The sequence below is a fragment of the Leopardus geoffroyi genome, chromosome B1, assembly GCF_018350155.1.
Source record: "Leopardus geoffroyi isolate Oge1 chromosome B1, O.geoffroyi_Oge1_pat1.0, whole genome shotgun sequence".
NCBI lineage: Eukaryota > Metazoa > Chordata > Mammalia > Carnivora > Felidae > Leopardus > Leopardus geoffroyi.
The window spans coordinates 166,503,744-166,520,806 of NC_059327.1; the positions used below are offsets into that span (position 1 = coordinate 166,503,744).

A 17,063-nucleotide genomic window follows, 5' to 3' on the forward strand; every position below is an offset into this window, starting at 1 on the left:
ATCAATGCAAAGAAACACAGAATCAGCTTGTATTCATTGGTGGCACGCAAGAAAAAATAGCCGTAGGCAAGTTAAATGAAACGATGATTTATTAGGAGGCTATGAGATGACAAAAAACCTAAAAACCTGGCCTTAGAATAAAATGAAAATGGTAGCAGCCCCAGGGATCTAGGCAGGCAGGCAGTGGAGACAATCCCTTAAGAATACCCCCTTGGAACTGAATGGGCTCCATCCATGTGCTGGCTCTTATGCCTTCATAACAAAATTATGTCCATACTTAGCAGCTTAAAACAGCCATTTTATCATGCTTATGGATCTGCAGGTCAGAAATCCAGACAGGGCCCCTCATATTGAGGCCTTAGCTAGAAAGACACAACAAAACGTCTATGTCTGGATACTGAAATGATTTCCAGGCCTCCTTATTCTCAGTTGACAGTTGATGCTAGCTGTAAGTTAGGACTTCAACTGGAGCACTTTCACAAAGTCTGTCCATATGGTGTGGGCTTCCTCACTACATAAAGGCCTCAGGGCACTTAGAAATTTTGTGTCCACTTGGGGTGCCATAAAAAATGTCCCAAAAAGAAGGCAAAAGTTTCACTGCTTTTTAGAACCTAGCCATAGAAGTCATATAATGTCATTCCCGCCATATCCTATTGGTTGAGTTAGCCATAAGTCTGTTCAGATCCAAATGGAAAAGATAGATTCCACTTTTCAAAGTGTGTGTGGTAACACTACCTATTAATGTAGGAGGCCATGTGGGTTGAGAGATGTTGCAGTCACCTTTGGAAAATATCATCTGTCAATACCTCTTTTCTCTTTACACAGAAGCACACATTTGATTCCAGTGGACATCTCAATGGATAGGTTTTATGTCTATATTTCTGTCTAGGATTTCACCTTCTTTACCAGGAAGAAGGTGCTTTGTGGAGAAGAAGGTCTTCAGATTTCGAGGAAGGGAAACATCTGAGGGAAATGGAGGCTGGAGGAAATATCAAAGAAGAGGGTTGGAGTCCAGTGTGCCTTTTGGTATCATAAATGTCACAGCGGCAGGCAAAATAGACCAGGGGCAATGACTCTATGAACTTCATAAGATTTCTTAAAACTTTGAATTTTCCTTTGTTTGTTCTTCAGGCTGTTTCCCCAAAGGGATTTGAAGTAAAAACCTTCATATCAAAAAAGCATGCATTTGTTCAAGAAAATGTTGAGCTGGAGTAAAGACAAACCACTAAGGAGCAAATGTGAGAGGGGAAAGAGCCCCAAAAGAAAGTGGGTGTACTGCTAACAATTAAAGAGGAAGGAAAAGCAAGCTGGGTCCATGGGGATCACACAGGGAAAAAAGAACATAACGGGAAATTGGCCTTCACCTCACACATAGCCCTGCAAGTTTTATAATCTGAAATCCCGAGAAAAGTGATACAATGGCTTAAAGCAAGTCTACCATTAACTATGCCAGCCACATCAAACTAGTTACAAAAATTTAAACATGACAGATGTCTGGATGTAAACCAGGAACTGTCTGCAGTGGCTAATGTAGCATTGTGACTCTTTTCTCTTAAACCTTCCCATTGGTTCTACCTATGTTCTCCTTTTCCCTCTTTCTTTTCTATACATCCCTTTTTTGTTTATTTTTAAGTCATTTTTAGTGTTTGCTCTCCTTTTACAATTCGTGAAAGTAGAAAAAGAAATGAAAACATTAAAAATCATCTAATGCCACATCTCATTTTAACAAAAAGGAAGCAGCCTCAGAGAAGTACCAATGTACATGCTCAGAGTCGGTGTAGATTCTTGGTAACAGCAGAGATGCGAACGAACGTTGCTGTACTTACCATTCATATGTTTCCTAGTTTATGAGACTGCCTTTCCAGCCTAGCTTGAGGCTGAAGTCCCAGACAAAGAAAATTATAAAATTATCAAAAGTTCCCTATGTCAGTTTGAGCTCTCTGGGGAAGCTGATGGCAAGACAGAATTAGAAAGGCATGAGATTTATTGGGAGAGGTACCTATGAAGCATAAAGAATAAGAAGAATGAAAGAAAGGGAGAGAGGCTTCAGATCACAATGCTAGTCTGACACTGTGAAGGAGAAGGGAAAGAGAGAAGAGACTCTGATTGCTGTAGAGTTCTGAGAAAGTGTCAGCTAGGTTGATGGAGTGTCCAGAGCAAAGATTAATCTTTAGAGGAGTCCCACATTGGGCAGAAATGTCTCAGCTCTAATATCACTAGTCATTGTTCAGCCATTGGCTGAGAGGAGCCTGGGGTAGTAGGAGGAAGACAGGAGGGGTGAGAACACTGCAGTGGGTCCCCAAAGTGTAGTAGCTGCAGGCTTGGTTAACTACCCTCCTTGCAGCAGATTTTCTCTTGAAGTAGGTCTGAGTCATACACTCTAATGACAGTCTTGGTTTGCTTCTGTATAACTTACTTCAAACAGGTCTGTAGTGAAGTGGGTAAGTGAATTAGTTGTCTTCTGCTGTGTAACAAATTACCACAAGCATAGTGGCTTGAAACCACATACAGGTATTATTTCACAGTTTCTATTGGTTGAGTCTGAGCCTAGCTTCTCTGGGTCTTCTTGATGGTTACCATTTAAGTGTCAGCCATGATTCCATTCTCATCCGAGGCTCAACTTGGGAAAGATATAGTTCTCCAAGCTCATATGGTTGTTGGTAGAATCCAATTCCTCACAGATCATCCGTTCATAAGCTTCAGTTTCTTCTTGGCTGCTGACCAGAGACTGTCCTCAGTTCCTTGCTCTGTGGCTTTCTCAATAAGGCAGCTTGCTTTTTCAAAGCCAGCAAGGGAGAGATTCTTCCAGCAAGGTGGACATTATAATCTTATGTAACATAATAATGTCCACATAATTGTTTCTATCCCATCATTTTTGTTGTATTCTATTGGCCAGAAGCAAGTCACAGGTCCCACCCCTACTCAAGGGGAGGTGAATAGAGAAGGGCAGGAGTACCAGGAGACGTGGATAATTGGGCCATCTTAGACTGTCTGCTACAGTGAGAGGTTGTGTTCACTGTCCCCAAAGGGCTATTGGGCTTTTGTATACTTGAGCACTCGAATTCTCCCCTCTGAGACTAAACCTTGAAAAATTCAAATATAGGGGTGTTGGATTCATGATCTCAAATTATTTTGAACATTCATGAGTAGAATAAGTTTATTCACTTGTTGTAAGTTATATACATTATCAGAATGGGTTTGATGGGAAAGTTGGAAGACATTGAGTATGTGAGTTTTCTAATGACTGAAAATATTTTTTCCTCTGCCCATTATATTCCACACCTGCTGATACACTCTTTCACTTAGATTCATCCAAACTGGATCAAGTCACTTAATATTCTTGAGCTTCTGTTTCCATACCCATTATCTCCTGCTCCCATCTTAGGAGCCTTAGGCACCTGAAGTTATTCCTTCAGCTATGAGCGCTCTCCCCAGACTTTGCAATCATCTTCTATAGGTCATTTCTCAAAAGGCATTTTCTCAGTGAAATCTATCCAACCAATTTATTTTAAATTGCAAGCTACCCCTTCCTTCAATGCTCTTGATTCTTTTTACCATGCTAAACTTTTACTTATGGCTTTCAAGTACACCATATATCATTACTCACTTATTAGATTTTTTTTTTACTGTCTGTCTTTGCCTTTAGAATGTAAATTTTATGACAGCAGAGATACTTGCCACTTTTGTTCATTCATGTAGCTCAAGTACCTAGAGAAACAATGTCTGGCAGATAGTAGGCGCTCAACGAAAAATACTTATAGAATGAATTAATGTCTTAAAACAACTCTCCATGTTGGTGTTATTATTATTTCCTTCAGGTTACAAAGCAGCCAACAGATGAACAAAGAGGCAAGAAAATTTCTCTGATTGTTCAAATAATAATTGACAGAACCCAAGTCAAAGGCAGATAGTATGATTATAGAATCTGAGCTCAAAAAAACGTGCAATATTGCTTTGCATTGAGAGAAAGGAAAACAACATGCAAACCTTAAACGTTCACATTGCCTGTAAAAACAGATGACCCTTCTTAACAATTTTGCTTCTCTGTCCCATTACCACATCCCATTACCATGTCCCCAGTTTAAACACACATTTGCAGAATTTTTAGAAAATTACAATATAACAAGAAACAAGTCCATCACACAGATGCATATTTTACATTTAAGTATTGTTAAAATTTCCCCTCAAATAATATAAGCAATATTATCCCTCCCAGAATTCTAACATTTTTCCTTTGTAATTGAAAAAATCAAGAGTAGAAAGAAAGCAACTACAATTGATGTGGTTCTTTTTAGTGCATCTTTCTAGATGAATCCTTAGCAAGAAGAATGACTGAGGAGATTTAATTTAATGACTGGAGGTTTTCAAGCAATTTACAGATCTCAATATTTGGTGTAGTTGATTATTCTTCATGGCTCTTACTCCCTTTCAGTAAAATATGCCTTTACAGTCAAGTTCCACATCAAAATCTGGGTCAAAATCATCTAAGATTGACCTTGAAGGAAACTACAAAAATAGGATGATAATGGCATTATCTAATCAGGGAATTCCTGAGCAAGTTCATTGTCACCATGAATGCTTTTAATAAATATCTTTCACAGGTAGTTTTCCTAATCCCCAACTATGCTGTGAGAATCATTATAGAAAAGTTCTGGATTAGGAGTCAGGAAACCCAATGTGTAATGTTGTAACTGTTGTTGTCTTATAGTGTGGCTTCATGTAAATAATTTTTCCTCTGTGGGTCTCAAATATTTCATCAGTTGGAGGGTTATGGTGTGGCTTCTACTGTGATTTCCAGCCCTAATAAGACCTATGAATCCATGAAAAGTGAGGAAGCCATCCTTAATAGTAAGGTTACATGAAGCAACATTCCTTGCTGAGACTGTGATTTAAAGTCTGCTAAACTGAAATTTAGGATCTGCGTATATCTAAAAAACTGGTGAACAGATGGCTCCAGTTATCTGCTGGCTTTATTTTCTGTGAATGATGGAAGGGGTCTCAAGGAGGACAGTTGTTATTCACTTTCTTTAGATATTGAATCAGTCAGCCATTGTCAACAACAAAACATATAAAAAAACACCCCAAACTACAGTGGCTTGCAACAAGAAAGATTTATTCATATGCTCACAGGTCAGGACATTGAATGGTTTGCTGATCTAAGCTGGGTCCATTGAGCAGCATGCTTCAGGCTGTGTATAAGCTAAACCTAGCTCTAGGATATCAGCTGGGTTCAAGGTTCATATTTATTTCATGTGGTTTGTTCTAGGGACAAGTTGATGGGGCATCAGCTGTTATGAAAAATTATGGCAGATTTCTGAACCATAAGAGGTAAGCCAAACCATGCAGTCATCTAAGGCTTCTGCTTCTGTTGTACATGTCGGTATCACATGGGCCAAGGCAAGTCATGTGACCAAGCCTAACATTAAGGAGCCAGAAGGTATATTCTGTCCAGCACGAGGTATATGGCAGGCATGTTGATGTAGGGTAGTGAAGAATTACCATTAATGGTCCAATGTATCACAGAGGCAAGATGAAGGGAAACACACGTGCTCCTGAAACTAGCCTCGTGGACAGGTTTGAACCATATCAAAGGAAAAATAAAAAGTTTTCCCAATTTGGAAAAACCTCACAGGATTTATCAAGATTCAGGCCTTAGTAAGGACTGGAGGAACATAGTGCTGTTTTGCTCATGGGAGATCATTACAGTGTTCTGTTTAAGGTGGAGGTGTCTGGGTGGCACCACCGTGGGCTGGGAAGCAGTGCAACGTAGGGCACCAGCAGCATCAGTGACACTGGTTTGTGACCCTCAGGTGCCTCTTAAAGTGGTAGCCCTCACTGAAGAACACCAGGACTTGAGCAGATTTGTTCATAAACCAATGTCTCTTTTTCCCGCAGTGGTGGTGGTGGTGGTCGGGTCTCAAAATTAAATGGAGAAAATAAGTGTTAGGACTGAATCATATTGTTCTGCAAATTCATATGCTGAAGTCCTAACCGCCCCCCCCCCCCGACCCCAGAACACTTCAAGATGTGACTGTGCTTAGAGATAGCAATTAGGTTACATTAAATCACAAGGCAGGGCCCTACTCCAATAAGACGTGTGTCCTTATAAGAAGAGGAAGAGACACAAGGGATGGACACGCACAGAGAAAGGCCATGTGAGGACACAGCAAGAAGGTGCTGTCTGCAAGCCAGGAAGAGATGCTTCAGGAGAAACCAAAGCTCCTGACACCTTGATCTTGGACTTCCAACTCCAGAGTTCTGAAAAAAATAAATTTCTGTTGCTTAAGCCACCCAGTCTAGTGTCTATTTTGTTGACACAGCCGTAGCAAATGAACACAGATTTTGGTATTGAAAAGCGGGACGCTGCTGTAACCAATACCTACAAATGTGGAAGTGGGATGGGAGAGGCAGGAAGGGTTTTAAGGTGAATGCAGAAAAGGATGGATTGCCTTGATGGGACTGTTGGTAGAAGTCTGAACATTTACAGATGATGCTCATGAGCTCCCAGATGCAAATGAGGAACGTTAATCGGAAGCTGGAGGTAAGGCAATCTATGTTATAAAGTGGCAAAGCACTTGGCTGAATTGCGCTTACTGTTTTGTGGGAAGTGGAACTTGTTTGTGGTGAACTTAGATATTTATCTGAGGAGGTTTCTAAGAAAGAAAAAATGTGGAATCTAAGACACAAAACAAACAAAAAACAAACAAGCTCCTAAATACAGAGAATAAACGGGTGGTTGCCACAGGGGAAGTGGGTGAGAGTATGGGCAAAACAGATAAAGGGGATTAAGAAGCACAAACTTCCAGTTACAAAATAAATAAGTCACAGAGATTGAAAATACAGCATAGGGAACATAGTTAATACTAACATTGTATGGTGATAGATTGTGGCTATGCTTATTGTGGTAAGCAATAAGTAATGTACAGAATTATCAAATCATTCTATTGTACACCTGAAACTAATATAACATTGTATGTTAATGTCACTTCAATAAAAAGTTTAATGAATTTTTAAATGTTTTACAAATAAATAAAATTATATTAAAAGAATAATACTAGTTCCAGGGGTGACTGAGATGTTAAAGGGACATTGTTCAGCATGAGAGTTTGTGTCCACAAACGTGATGTGGAAAGGCTTGATCTTGTGTTTTTTGGAGTGAGTTGAGCAGTAACTTACATTTGCTAGAAAGAGAGGAGGCTCCCCACATCCCATTGTCAATATTTCACAAGGGTTTTAATATACAGCTGCTAAGCATCATTGGAAAATGCTGCAGATCTCTGAAATTAATTGAAAACTGAGAGGAAATTTTTTTTGTCCATAGTAAGCTCATTGGCAGCTTCTAAGGAAGACATTTATTTCAGTCGGATAATAAGAAAGTTCCAGCTTAATGGAGCCATGCATTAAAAGATGGTGTACTCTTGTCAGATATTCTTTTTTTTGTTGTTGTTTTTGAGATTTTCTGTTCTGGATTTTTATGTAAAATTGCCATTTTTAAACATCAGGAAGTAGTTAGAATTAGGTATGGCAAAAGCAAAGGACAGTGTCTATGCCCATTTGTAATCTCTGGCTTGCAAAAAGTGATGGAGATGAAAAGAATAAGCAAGTCTCATAGAACAGGTAAGGTTGTATAGCATAGCAAAAATGTGTAGTGCAGCCTTTAAGCTTGGCCATAGTTAGCAGTATGGGGTTGGAGCAAAGGAAATGGAGGGCTCTGCCTAACATAGAGGTTTTGTTATGAGGCACCTGGGTGACTCTGTCGGTTAAGCAGCCGACTCTTGATTTCGGCTCAGGTTAAGACCTCACAGTTCCTGAGTTTGAGCCCCGTGTCAGGCTCTATACTGACAGTGTGAAGCCTGCTTGGGATTCTACCTCTCTCTCTGCCCCTCCCCTGCTCATTTGTGCTCTCTCTGTCTCTCTGAAAATAAATAAATAAACTTTAAAAAAATATCTCTTAAGAAGTTCTGGTTTGTGGGTCTGGCAGGTGGTTGAGAGACAGAATGGAATCTGTGTATGAAGGGAGGGGCATTCATGAAGCCCATGGTTGGCAAGCTAAAACAGCCTGGAAATGCACTCTTTTCTCTTTCAAGGATGAACTTATAGAAAGGATAAATAATAGATAAACTTTCAGAGCCACAGAATGAGACACGTGAGGCCCCTAGAATGCAAAGTTTAAGGAGGCACTTACTCGCAAGGTCATGAAGGTTGAGGGTCAGGGTTTGCACAAACCTAGGAGTGAATGCCTGCTCACATTGTGTTCCCTGGACGCCATCAGTTGCCTCGCCTTAGACCAGTTCTGGTGCTTACATTATGTTAAAAACATATTTATTTACTCTTTTCTCATATGATATGGCCATGTTTCAGGTTTGGGAATAGCACATCTCAATGCAGAGTAGTAATAAAAGAGTATCAAAAAGGAAAAAAAAAATCAGGACACTAATGGCCCATTTTGTGATGACAAATTTGCAATGATTTGTCCCGGCAAATCAATGTTTATTTTGTACTTATAGATTTTTAATTATGTCTCCGAACTGTATTATAATTTCACTTTCCTGGTTTATATATTTATTCATTCAAAGGTATTTATTGAGTTCCTACCTAATGTGCCCGTCCTTGTGCCTAGCGGTGATTATGCATTGGTGAATAAAACGGAAAGGTGACCTCCCCTTTGGAGTGGATAAATGAGAGAAAAGGAGGCATTTAACATGTATATAAGTAAAATAACATGTGCTTATCACTGTGGTAAGGACAATAAAAGAAAAAAAGATGCAGGAATATCTACTGCTGTTGGTTCATATTACATAAAACTGTTAAGGATCACCTCCAAGACCTAAATAATGAGGGAGATCAGCCATATACAAAAAGTTTGGGAGTGTGGTGTGGTTGAAGAGAATTCCTGCTGGAAGTCCTGGGACCTTTGAGAAAGTAAACCATATAACATCTTTTCTTTAAATATTAAATTTTTAATGTTTATTTTTGAGAGAGAGGCAGAAAGAGACAGAGAGAGACAGAGAGAGAGAGAGACAGAGCATGAGTGGGGAAGGGCAGAGAGAGAGAGGGGGAGACACAGAATCCCAAGCAGGCTCCAGGCTCTGAGCTGTCAGCACAGACCCTAACACGGGGCTCCTGAATGCATAAACTGCAAGATCATGACCTGAACTGAAGTCAGACGCTTAACGACTGAGCCACCTGGGCGCCCCCTTTTCTTTAAATATTAAAAATAAAATTGCAATAATTCACACATGCTTTAAAAGATAGGAAGATATTTTTTCAAGTATGTAGAATAAAAACAAAACACATATGGTCATATCAGGAAGATACTATTATTAAAGTTAGTTTTTGTTTCTTTCTCGTTTTGTCCCATGCCACACTTCAGTAAAATTCATATTATTCCTTGAATATTCTTCTGCTCTTCTCTCTTCTTTCATTTCCTTCTCCTACTCTTCCTTTTTATACTTACACATTAAGGAATGATGTAATTTTAATTTTAATTTCTTCTCGTTTAAAGCTACTCTTGAACGGGGCGCCTGGGTGGCTCAGTCGGTTAAACATCTGACTCTTGATTTTGGCCCAGGTCATGATCTCACGGTTCATGAATTGTGGCCCCACATGGGGCTCTGTGCTGACAGCTCAGAGCCTGGAGCCTGCCTAAGATTCTCTCTCCCTCTCTCTCTGTCCCTCCCCCACTCATGCTCTTTTGCTCTCTCTCTCAAAATAAATAAAAAACATTAAAAATTAAAAAAAAATAAAGCTCCTCTTAAAAATTTAAATTTTCATTACTGTTGTGAATGAGGTCTGGTCTCTATATTTTCTTTTCCTAATTTTCATAATCTACATCGTCTAAATGTTTCACTGTAGAGAAATTTTTAAAATAGAGAAAATTCTAATGCAGAAAGAAAAATCACCCACAGTATGTTATCTGGTTAATGTTTGCAGCATAATCTTCAGGGCGTATGTTTACATTTATAAAATAGAACATCTTTGTCGGTCATGGGTAATGATTATATTTTGTAACTATTATTTACTTATACAAAAGAAAGTATTCAATTTTTCTATATGTTGCTTGCATATGCCATTATCCCATTGTGCCTAATCACTAATCAAGTGCATTATCTTCATCTATTGAAGTAATCATTTTTTTAAATATTTTACCAATCGATGAATAACAGATTAAATTTATAGATTTTTTGGAACAGTAATGACCTTGCATTCCTGGGACAGAATGATCTATCCATCGTATGTTATTTCTATTTACTATGTGTAAATTTATATAGATTACAAAACTTACTACAATTGCAAATTCCACATGCATTATATATCAAAACTGTTCCTCTTTACTTATAAGAGAATCTTCTAGTAGAACCTAATACTTCCTCCATGTTCAGCACTTTTCCTTCAAAGGCTAATATTTCTTTGACCTTTCCATATCTTACTCTAAAGTCCAGTTATCTGACATCAAAAATGTAATTTTATATTTTTAGCCATTTTAATAGTGGAATTGTACAGAATTCATTATTACAAATGGTGGTGTGCTGGAAAATGTTTCTCCTCAGAAAAAAAGTCATAATTTATAACATTTGTTACCATGGTGTGAATACTCCCACCATGGCTTTTTTTCAAGCTACCGGTGTGACCTCACTGAACACAGATTTGAGACTTTCAGCAACTTGTAGAATCCAGCTCTAGCACACTGCTGAAGCTGATGGTGAAAGAATTAGCCATTGAGATGGCTGAATATAAGCGAAATCTTAACAGTCCTAATATCTCTAAATGGAAATGGCCTTATGCAGTAAGATAGGATTGTCCATATTTTATATAAATAATTCAAGAAGCTTTTGAAGGCTTGCTCATTCAACATATTGCAGCAAAAAAGGAGACAGGAACAGAACACCTAGACATCAGTTTGAACTTAACTACTGACTAGTATTACCTAAGCAAGCAACAAAAATTTTCTAATCTACTTATGAAAGAGAGAAAGAGAGATTGTGTGTGTGTGAGTATCTATATTAAATATAAGTATACGTAGATATATAAGTATGTATATTAAATCTATTTAACTCCAAGTCTTTGTGAGTGAGACATACTCATATTCATTCTTTCATAAGCTGTACAAATTGACTATTTTCCAGTTATTATAGGAATTACAACTACCGTGTGGCACCTGGGTGGCTCAGTCAGTTGAGTGTCCGACTTCGGCTCAGGTCATGATCTCAACAGTCCATGGGGTTGAGCCTTGTGTTGGGCTCTGTGTTGACAGCTCAGAGCCTGGAGTCTGTTTGGGATTCTGTGTGTCCTTCTCTCTGCCTCTACCCCACTTGTGCTCTGTTGCTCTCTTTCTCTCAAAAATGAATAAGTATTTAAAAAAAGAAAAAGAAAAAGAAACTACAACTACCTTTCAAGATTATACTCAGGTTCCTAAGTCCTTTACCAAGCCTTTCTTGAATATATAAAATCTTCCTTTTTATTCATTTTCTTCTTTTTAATTCTTATATTCATTTTTCCTATGACACAATGCAACATGTATATATGTATCATTTACATTATTCACAGCTTCATACATCCTGATTTTTCCATTTCAGATAGATTTAAATCCCTTAATGTTTGGAATCATAAAGCCCCTAATATTATGTTGCAACACATGTAGCAGTTGTCCAATTAATAACTGTGAACTAAATATGAAAATAGAATGTAACCCTACACTTGAAAGAGCAAGAAAATAAAAATTCTTATGCAAAGATAATTTAGACCTGTGTTAGTTTTTGAACTTGAATTATGGCTGTGTTTTTGTTGATTGCTTAATGTAACAGTGTCTGACAAATTATTAAACCTATCATTTATTAAAAGCTTCCTACATTGCCAAGAACCCTACTAGGAGATTTTATTATCTTCTTCATCCTTACATTAACTCCAATAAGATATGTTGTTTCGTTCCTTATTTTTGAAACAAGGAAATTGTGCCTTAGCGATATTAACATGTTCAAGGTTATAAAGCTTAAACGATAGATCCAGGAATCAAATCCAGGTGTGTCTGACTACAGAGCCCATGTCTTAAAGTACTGTATCAGAAGAAGTGCCAAAAGTATATCCCAGAAGCTGACATTGAAATTAAGAATATATTCAAACTTATGTAAAAGAGAAATAAAATGCTCTGGGTCTAAATAATACTAATGGTTGACCATATAGGAAATCATAAGAGAGCTACTTGAATTTAACCTTACCCTAGAAAGAACTCTAATTCTAGCCAGCAAAATTGAATCAGCCATTAATAATGCAAGGTGACGTGCAGAGAAAGACTCTTAGCCCATAAAAGTGATTCATGCACCCTCTTTCCGGAAACAACATTCCACTGGGGCAAATCAAAGCCATAAGCTGCTACTGAGGACACTATCTACATGAGCCAAAAATCATTGAAGTTCACTTTTATTTTTTGATTGCGATTCTAAAAGGTACTTGGCAAATGTTGCAGGATGTTCTGTACAAGAAGGCAAATGGTAATAATTGGGGAAAATTGGGCATTGCACATGAATGGACTTCTGAAGGATCTCTGGCATTAATTTTCCTTTTATTCTCTTTTATAAGTTTTAATTGAGGGTTTATCAATAAAACAATTGTATGGAAAAAAGGTTGTGTTGCTTTAAATTCTAACCAAAAATACCTGGAAGAAAGATAAAATAAATATTGTAATAAGATGCATACGCAAAACAAATCTTCAAACTCTAGGATTATATTAATGTTTATTCCCTTTTCATAAACAAAGATTTCTATTACACATAAAATTAGCACTGAGGTTTATTGGTTTCCAATTTTTGATACTTTGAGCTAAAAGAAAAGATGGAGCTAAGTTCACATTTGTAAGTTGCTCAACTTGCCTACACACAGTTATTCAAGAAGTGTTTGTTAAATGAATAAAAAAACCTCTGCCTATGAATATATGCATGTGTGTACATATATACCTATTTCATGCATATGTATGTACATATATACCTGTTTCTAGGTTTTTGCACAGGAAGAGTTATAAACACATATTTATAGTCACATATATTCACATATAACATGTATATTCAGTGTATATATATATATGTGTGTGTGTGTGTGTGTGTGTGTGTTATTGAAATATAAGACCTGAGTAAGAAAAATACTAGATCCCTGGCCATCATGTAGTCTGTGCTATAGGGGAATAATAGATATTAGAGATAAACACACTTGGCTTTGAACCCTGATCTGACCATTAACCACCACTCTCTAACCTTGAGCAATCTGTGTAATGTTTCTAGGACCCACTTGTATCTGTCAGTTCACAATAATGCTACTTTTTCAGACTTTTCAGATTTGGGGGATAAGGATTTCAAATAGGAAATGTAAAAGAATCCAGGTGACCCCAACATTTTAATGTTATGTGGTCTTAAGTTTTCAGATTTGATTGTGAAGTATTTCAGAATTTCAGCATAGCCATGTAGGGCTTCAGTTCCCAAGTATGCTGCATCTTTCAAGGATACGATGTTTGTGATTCCTCCTATAATTTTTAATGCAATAGATGTATGATTATGACAAGAAAAAAGCAAATACTGAAACTGTAGATCAATATAGCTGAAATATTACCTTCACTTCAGATTTTCAAAATAGGTTATTATCTTATGGGTTTGGATGTATATAGTTTGTGTTGAAATACATAAGCTCACCTGCTTGGTTCTTAGGTTAGCATACAACCTAGTAAGTTCAGATACAATTTCCCTTTTTAATATTCATGGACTAATTAAGTTGTTTTCCTGCGAGAGTTTAGGCCGCCTTTATTTTATTTTATAATAGAGTGTGATTCCAGACATTCTATCAAATTAAGTAGACTTGGAGAGAAACCAAATGTATAATTCAATGAGAAAACAAATCTTTAAAAAAATCGAATGAGCTCTTAGAATTTTACAAATAAGTAGCAGAAGTTTGAAACCAATAAGCATATACCATGATTCTGCATTTATAGAAAACTGGAAATAATATGATTGAAAACTGACTCACCATATAAGTGGATAATAATAACTTTAATTTTTAATTAGATAATTTACATTGGGCAGTGCTTTTCTTAATTAATCTTTTAATTTGAATAAAAGTAGCATTGATAAAGCTCTGGTTCTCATCACATTTAATGAATCATTTCTAGGTGTATGTGTACTTTTCTTAAGATTTCTAATTCCAAAATAGTACACTACATTCATACTTCATTTCTTCTATATCTGTCAAACTCAGAAACAATAGAACCATTATCAAAAGAAATAAGTACATATCATGCCGGAAAGTAAGAAAGGGAACTATCAATAAACAAGAACTGAAATGAATTCCCCACCAAAATAAGGAAAGTAGAAGGGAACTTGCATCTACAATTCATGACTATCATTAGAAATAGAACTAACACAGGTATTTGAGGTCAGTCACCCCATGAGGCCCATGGCTGTTTTAGAATGGTGCAGTTAAAAAAATGTGGAAAGTGTTGCAAATATGTGTTACAATAAACTTCATCACCAGGGCCATCTGGGTGGCTCAGTCAGTTTAGCAACCGACTCTTGATTTCAGTTCTGGTCATGATCTCACGTTTCCTGAGTTCAAGCTCCGCATAGGGTTCTGTGCTGACAGCACGGAGCCTACTTGGGATTCTCATTCTCCCTCTCTCTGCCCCTCCCCTGCTCATGTTCTCTCTCTCTTTCTAAATAAATAAATAAATAAATAAATAAATAAATAAATACTTAAACATTAAAAATAAATAAAATAAACTCAATCATCAAATATTTAAGAAAATCCAAGCTTAGAAAAGACTACCAAACTCAACAATTAGGATTTGCACTCAAAGAAATAGTTAAGAGAATAATTAGATGCTGCCTAGCCAGTAAACATATTTAGCGTGTTTTAGATAAATGAAGCAAGGACTTACACCCTTGGGAATAAAAAATAGGAGATTGTAAAACATAGAGAAGTGATGCTGGTAAAGAAGTCAATTCAATGTATGTGTATAATTGTTGAAATGTATTTTTATTTGTTTTGAAGGTAATGTCAGAGAAAATGGTAGTCACTGGGCTTCATTCTTTTCTTCCTTCTTTTCTTTCTCCTTCCTTTCTTTTATAAATTCCAAGATCCTTTTGTTTGTCATTTTTAGTGTAGTTTATTATTATTTTTTTGCCTGAGAATGAAATCCTCTTTATTCATTCATTAGGAGATTCCATGAATTTGCACGTTAACTTTGCCTCTGTGAGTTATATAGATTTTGGCTCTGTTATCTTATATTCTGAATATATAAATAAACAAAGGCTAAGTATAGCAACTTAGATCCAGATGCTTCAGGTTGAACCTTCTTCTGCTTCCTATGACTGCAGTACAATCATCTAAGTCTTTGATGCCAGCCTCAATTTTAAGTAGGTATTACATTTCCCTATTTCCTCCAACTTGCTCTCTGGTAGACACTGCTTCCTCTGCCATCCCCTTTGGGATGTAATTGACAAAACACAGACTCCAGACTAATTCTCACCTATGGTGAAGGCTTGTGAAATGCCTTTTTATTTTTCCAGCTCTACGGCGCTCCAGGCTTCCCTCTGAATAGCATTAGCTCACCTTATGAAATCCACATTAGTGAAGACTTCCATTCCTGGTCCACAGACTCCTCCAATCCTGCTGCATCTCACTGAAAGTAACATCTTCTCCAGCATCACTCATCCATCTAATCTCACCCTCTGCAGTCACCCTAACTCTCCCATTTCCATTTGAAACATTCTATCCTCCAACCCCAACATACTACCTTCCAGAATGCTTGTATAATCATTTATTTTCTTTCTTTGGCCTTATTGAGGTTTTCAACTCACTGATATCTCATTTTTCTCATTACCCATCACTACCACCTTTCTTTACCTCCTTCTCTCTTCAGATTAGATTACATATTCCCTTGTTTCAGTCACTCCTTCAAACCTGAAACTCTTTGCCTCTATTCCAATGAGCCCGCCTGTTCTCTCTATCTCCGCCTGGGCAAGTGATCATTGCTGAAGGCAATCACACAACCAGATTGGAATAAGATCATCCACAATTCTGGTTCACTAGTATAAACACTGCTTAAATTTTAAATGATGTTTTCCTATTTGGCTAATTGTCCTACTTTCCATAATAACAATTTCAGTTCTATCCATTCTATCCAGACTCCCAGCCTCTCCTACTTCACCATACTAAACAGTTTCAGAAATCTCTTACTTCCTGTAGAAAGTAAAAGCCAGCATTCTGGAACTCCTTCAACCTCCCACCACTAAACATAAATACCTCTCTGAATCCTCAGCCATCCTCCTTTTTCCCATGTTTAAAATAGAGAAAACATTCTTTCTCAGGAGCTGCCTAGAACTTCCATTTTCTTTACATTTCTTCACTCTTTAACCCACTCCAATCCAATTTATTGATTTGAACATGGCGGATCCACTTCAATAAAACTATAGAATCTTAATTTAATGTTACTTAATTTTTCAACAGTATGATCCTTTGTTCCATAATACACTCCTCTTGGTTTTCTTCTTACCATTTCTTTACTATTCAGCCTTGTCTCTTGGCTGTTTTTTTTTAATTTTTTTAATGTTTATTTATTTTTGAGAGAGAGAGAGAGACAGACAGAGCATGAGCAGAGGAGGGGCAGAGAGAGGGAGACACAGAAACCGAAGCAGGCTCCAGGCTCCCAGCCATCAGCACAGAGCCCAACGTGGGGCTCGAACTCACGAATTGTGAGATCATGACCTGAGCCGAAGTTGGACACTCAACTGACTGAGCCACCCAGGCACCCCTATCTCTTGGCTGTTTTTATCTACAAGATCTTTAAATATCATAGTTCCTAAGTATTTTCCTACTTTCTTCTCTTAGCATAACCTCCCCACACACATCCATTTCCAGAACTTCAATCAATATCTATAAACTGAATGTTTTCATATTTATATATTGAGTCAAGACTTTTTTTCTGAGTTATAGATCTATATAACTATTTGCCTCCTTGACATTTACACTTGGATTTTTCAGAAGCATTTCAAATTTTACAATGCTAAAACTGAACTCATGATTCC

At 37.3% G+C, this 17,063-nt stretch overlaps 1 long non-coding RNA gene across 1 annotated transcript in view; it reads right to left on the reverse strand.

Moving 5' to 3' along the window:
- The window catches only part of LOC123596038, a 30,734-nt gene extending 19,525 nt beyond the window's left edge, over positions 1 to 11,209 (reverse strand). Inside the window, exon 1 of the long non-coding RNA XR_006711495.1 lies at positions 11,159 to 11,209. This is a non-coding gene — a long non-coding RNA (uncharacterized LOC123596038). The remainder of the gene's footprint in view (positions 1 to 11,158) is intronic.
- Positions 11,210 to 17,063: the final 5,854 nt, after the last annotated feature.